The following is a 6,201-nucleotide window of genomic DNA, read 5'->3' as shown; positions in this document are numbered from 1 at the left end:
GAAGGCAATGCTTGATTATGTGTGTGTGGATGAAAGGATGCGAAGATGTGTAATGGATGCAAGAGCTTATAGAAGTTGGGGGAGTGGGCTTTCTGACCTCTACTTGGTGGTGGCTAGAATTAGGATACAAGTAAGATGGAGGAATAGAAGAAGGGAAAGACGAGAGGAAGGAGTAGTTGCAAGGAGAGTGGAGAGGTTACAAGAGGATGAGAAAAAGGCAGAATATAAGAGAGAAGTCGAGGAGCAATTGGGCAAATATGAATTGGAGCAGATGGGGGACGTGGAAGGTGTGTGCAGGATATTTACAGAAGAAATATGTGCAGCATGTGATGTGGTGTGTGGGAGGAAGAGAAGACGGAGGGGGGTGCAAGGAACAGCGTGGTGGACTGAAGAGGTGAGACAGGCTGTGGCACAAAAGAAGAAAGCATACAATGAATGGATGAGAAGTAGGGGCGTGGAAGTTGAGAGGTGGAAGAGAGAGTATATGTAGAAAGATAGACAGAGGTGAAAAGATTAGTAAGAGAGAGTAAGAAGAGAGTGGATGAGGAATTTGGAAGGAATTTGAGTGTAAAGTGGAGGGACTGTAAAAAGATGTTCTGGAAAGAGGTGAAGAGAGTAAGACAGGGTGGAAGTGAGGTTAGCAGGGGAGTGAAAGATAAAAATGGTAGATTACTAGTGGAGAAGGGAGAAAAAGTGAGCAGATGGAGAGAACACTTTAAGGAATTGTTGAACATACAGGATGGAAGTAATGCTAGTATAAGTGGCTGGGGAATGGCTGGGAGAAGATGGGGAAAGCCCCAGGAATTGATGGAGTGTGTGGTGAAATGCTGAAGCATGGGGGAGAGATAGTAGTAGAATGGATGTGGAAGATGTGCAGATTGGCCTGGGAGGAAGGTAGAGTCCAGGAGGATTGGAAGTCAGGTATAATTATTCCCTTGTACAAAGGAAAAGGGGAAAAAGAAGTGTGTGGTAATCATAGGGGCATTTGTCTCCTTAGTATAACAGGAAAAGTGTATGGTAAGATACTTATTGACAGAGTTAGAGAAAGAACAGAGGAATTAGTTGGAGAAGAACTGGGAGGCTTTAGGAAGGGAAGAAGTTGTGTAGATCAGATATTCATTCTTAGATCTTTAGTGGAAAAGTTTCTAGAGAAGGGAAAGAAGTTGTATGCGGCTTTCATGGTTTTGGAGAAAGCATATGACGGGGTGGATAGATAAGGATTGTGGAAAGTATTAAGAATATATGGAGTAGATGGAAAGTTGTTGAATGCTGTGAAGAGTATGCTAAGGCTGCAGTGCGTGTGGATGGTGAACTAAGTGAATTTTTCTCTTTGGAGGTTGGGTTGAAACAGCGATGTGTCATGTCTCCATGGTTGTTCAATCTGTTCATGGATGGGGTAATAAAAGAGATGCAAGGTAGGGTAGTGGATGTTGGAGTGGCCCTGGTGAGAGAGGATAGTGTTTGGAAACTCCCTGTACTGTTGTTTGCAGATGATACTGTGTTGTTGAGTAAAGACGAAGGAGAGCTGCAAGGCTTGGTGAATGAGTTTGTGAGAGTGTGCAAGAAGCGGAATCTAAAGGTGAATGTAGGGAGGAGTAAAGTGATGGTCTTTGAGAGAGGTGAAGTCAGTGAATGTACAGCGAGGTTGGATGGTGAGGAATTGGAAAATCTGAGTACGTTTAAGTACTTGGGTAGTGTGATGAGTAAGGATGGAGGTTTGGAGGGTGAAGTGCTTGAAAGGGTACAGCAGGAAAGAAAGGTTGCTGGTTCTTTGAAAGCAGTGATAAGAAACAGGGAAGTGAGCATGGAAGTGAAAGAGTTACTACATGACAGTATTGTGATACCAACTCTAACGTATGGAAGTGAAGCTTGGACATTGTTGGAAGGACACAAGTCAAGAGTGAGAGCAGTGGAAATGAGTTATTTAAGAGGAGCCTGTGGAGTCACATGGAGAGACAGGCTGACGAATGAGGATATAAAGAAGCGTTGTGGTGTGGATGTGGATGTGATAGGAAGTGTTATGAGGAACACACTGAGGTGGTTTGGCCATGTGGAGAGGATGGAGGGTGAAAGACTGACGAAGAGAGTGTATGTGAGTGAGGTTGAGGGGGGAAGAGGGAGGGAGAGACCGAGGATGAGATGGAGGGATGGGGTGAGAGAGGGGGGTGTGAGTTGGAAGCAGGGCAGTGAAATGGCGGGGGACAGGACGACGTGGAGGCGATTTGTTTGTGGTCACCCCAAACGGGATTGAGGCGTCTGGCAATATATATATATATATATTCATTCATTCATTGCCAGACGCCATGTATCCCAAACGGGGTGGCCAAGGGCTTAGAGTTAATTGTTTTACAGGGAGGGGCACTAATCCTCCACCAACCCCAATTGACACGTAGGGAGAACGTTATGACAACAGCATCTGGTGTTCCCAGGCGGTCACCCATCCAAGTACTAACCAGACCCAACGTTGCTTACCTTCGCTGATCGGACGGGAAGCGGTGTACTCAACGTGGTATATATATATATATATATATATATATATATATATATATATATATATATATATATACTGTAAACGGGAATGATTTGGCAGGTCACATGCGGTAACTCTTGTGTCCACCAGTGGACCGTGACCCGTAGGGTGGAAATGGCTGGACTGAACGATAATATAAGGGGGCAGGCGGGTGTGGGGGAGTGGTGAGTGAAAGTCTGGTTTGGGGTTACTGTGGGGAAGTTTGTAAAATCAAAGAGAGGAATTTGGTAACGTGTATAAAACACGCGAGCAAATTTATTGTTTTTAAGAGAACCATAAAGACGCCTGTAGATTTCGAATTTGTATGTGGTTTTGTTCAATGGATTACGCAGTGTGCTGAACAAACATGACGATATGGAGGATGACTGGAAGTTAGCAATATAACAGGGAAAGTAGGTGGCAGGGTCTTTAGTAGCAGGGACGTTTAATAGGAGCCTACATCTGGTAGTAAAGAAAGAAATGCATGACTGTATATTAGTTCCGCCATTAACATGCAGTAGCACATAAATCAATCATAAGCTCAGATAAAATGCATGTGGTGTAACGTTAAAGAATGGCTGGGCAAACGAAAGAATTCGTGCCGAGTGTGGTGTAGATAATGAAAACTGGTAAAGCTGAGATAATTATGAGCAGTTTCAGGCAAGTATAGTCAATGGAAAAAGAGAATGACTAAGAGATAGTACTGTGATACCAAAGGAAGCAGGGGAAGATAGTAAAAAGTAAGATAGATGAAGGGAGAGATTATGAAAGAGAAGTTTAGTCGGAAAAGGGATCGTTACTGAGCAGAGATATAAATGGTGTGATGTAAGAGGCGTCCGGGATGTGGCTGTGTACCTGCGTTCTGCACCTGCTTCCCTATTGCATGGCTGTCCACGATATATGCCCGCATTTATTCAACTGGTTCTACTTAAAATGTGAATGTGGCATTACAAAAGCATTTCACACACTTTTCATGTCGTTATCTCTGCCAGTGAAGTTGGGAGGAGTTTGTGTATTCATTCCTGTTTGTTGTTTGTCCACAGGATACCTCAAAAGTTACTGATGAATTTCAGTGAGTTTTTGGTGATATGTGGGTCACGGGCCAGAGAAGAGTTACTGAATTTTGGTGATCATAAGTTGTCTGGTGCAGGCGTTGGCAGAGGTATGCGCTCTCTGAGTGCTGTCTTCTTGTCACATCTGTACTGAGAGAGATTCACTTAGACCAATGACCGTCATATTTGACACTGGAAACGGCTGGGTCAGTGTAAGATGGGCAACTCTTTGCATACGTGGAGGATTTTTGGTCACTAAAACTTCCACTCATTTTTTTTTTTTTTAAGGGTCCATTAAAGAAGCCCGGGGGGGGGGGTGTTGGAAGGTGTAGGGAGGGTTAAACGAAGAGAAGAAAATTACGTAGAGCCACAACACTTATTCTTTCCAATTAAATTGTAGGAAAATGACACCCAGGTATCTTCATTTCGATATGCCTTGACACAGAGAATTTAAATGACTGTTTATTATGGGCACAAGGAAAGACACAGTGAAAAAGAAAGTTTCAGAGCTGATTAGTCTCATTTGTGGAAAACACAGTATCGGTTGACTCTTCCATTTGAGAGTTGGGTAGAAAAGGGATGAGTGTGTTGGTAGACGTGTGTTCAGCGTCCGCTGTAATATGAAGGAATCCAAGCACTGAGTTCAGCAAAGCAGTGAACAGAACAGTAACGACAGACCTTAGGCGCGGATTCAGCAGTTAGTAATAGGGGGTCCAATATTTTTACACGCTAAAATGCCATTTCATTGAAGTCAAATTCATACAGGAAGAGGCTGGAATACATTCATTGTTTTTCCTTTCACTAATACTTATCTGATTACGGTGGTTTAATGCGTCAGTTATACGTACTGGCAAAAGCCAAAGTTTCTTCAGGCGGTTTTATAAAGGTAATAGTACAGCTCGAAAAGAGGAGATCCAGTCACCTTAGGCGCCTGGTGATTTGCCTGGTGATATTGGTGGCGACCATCATCCACTCACTTGATGTAGTGCTGCCTACTTCATCTTTCACCTTCATCATTCTACGTCTTCCCTCCGTTCTTCTTATTTCTACCATTTTTTGTGTCAGTTTTTGTTACTCTTCTTTCTTTTTGAGGCGGCCTTACATTGAATGACAAGCCTAATGGTTTCCCGTAAGCCAGGAAACCACGCTGGGTGGTAACCATACAACTAACCCACAGGTGTTCCCTACGTGTCAGCAAGTGGGTTGGTGGAGGATTAGTCCCCCTCCCCGTAAAATCACAAACTCAAAGACAAACGGCTACGGGATTATGGCGTCACCCTATAGATAAATAAAACCCAAGTCGGAGTTATGACTTGATTAGGTACGATCACCGAGAGGTGACTGGAGACTTTTCAATCATATAATGCCATTAAGGGAAATAGATTGGTTATCTACCCTTAAATGCAATTGGTTATGATTGCATACCCTCAGATCCTTAAATCTCGATGGGGGTAAAATATGATAGGCTGTTTCCGTTTTACTGGAAGTTCTGGACTCCTTACCCCTCGAGATCCGCTGTTGGACAGATGACAGACACGCTATATATTCGAGTACTGTACGTATAGGATGCGTCCATGCGAGAATGATTCCACTTTTGCATTTTCATTCCACACTGCCATGAATTATTCAGGTTGAAAAATCATACCAACATACGTAAATCTTGTCCATAAACAACACTTCCATTTTCGGGTATAAGAGTCCCACCCAATACCTCTCCATCCGTCTTGCTGGCAGACACTAAAATATCGCTTAAAGACTCGGCGATTTTTAAATACAGGAGCATCGAGAAGGGCAATTCTGTCCGTCTGCCTCTCACTAGCGAGTATCGGAAAAGACGTCCTTCACTCCTGTAGACTTTAGTGATGCTGAATCCACACCACATCACACCAGACAACCCAACACAGCACACCACCTTCTAACACTACACAACACCAGTGGCATTAATTAAAGGACCTTGAAAGTCTCCCCCTCTCTCTCTCTCTCTCTCTCTCTCTCTCTTTCTAACCTTGGCTTTGCAGCTAATTACACAATATTTATTACCATGACGGCACAGGGAACGTAAATCACAAAGGCGATGAGGCGACGGCAATTACTATACTCATATTTTGATGTGTTGATTCCGTAGACTAATTTCCACTATATATATGAACCATGCAACCCAATTACTCATATCTGATTATTGTAGCTAATTCCACATGACTTCTTAAGCTTAGGAGAGATAGCTTTCACTATCCTTTCAACATCTGGGGTCATTAAGAAATTAAATTGGTTCGTCCGACAATGGTACTACTAAGAAGTAATTAACATCTTCTCACTGATGGTGCTACTTCATTGACAACGACAGAATTTTACACCATTTCATTCTTCCTCAGACTAACTTAATTAGAAGGAGTGGCCTGTCATCGTCTAAGGATGAAAAACGCTCTGTGTGCCAGTTATCTGACGGCAATAGAGATCTTAACGTTTTCAGTCTAATCACGTATTTTGCATTTTATTCTTGCTGCCTTCAAACATTTTATTAAGCCAAGGACAGACTGTCGAGGTGAAGGAGTTAGTTGTTACTTTATTAACCCCTTTAACACCATAGGTCTTTCCTAGGTTAGAAGAAAATAATCATTAACTGGTACGATGAACATTATA

General features: G+C 42.9%; 1 pseudogene; it reads right to left on the bottom strand.

Annotated features, from left to right (window-relative positions):
* Nucleotides 1-2,405: 2,405 nt before the first annotated feature.
* Nucleotides 2,406-2,523, bottom strand: LOC145415522 (5S ribosomal RNA; annotated as a pseudogene).
* Between the last annotated feature and the right edge of the window lie 3,678 nt (nt 2,524-6,201).

Source organism: Coenobita brevimanus, chromosome 102 (assembly GCF_032717465.1).
Source record: "Coenobita brevimanus isolate Jiangsu-jjx chromosome 102, ASM3271746v2, whole genome shotgun sequence".
NCBI classification, from domain to species: domain Eukaryota; kingdom Metazoa; phylum Arthropoda; class Malacostraca; order Decapoda; family Coenobitidae; genus Coenobita; species Coenobita brevimanus.
This window is presented reverse-complemented; position numbering and strand designations above follow the sequence as displayed.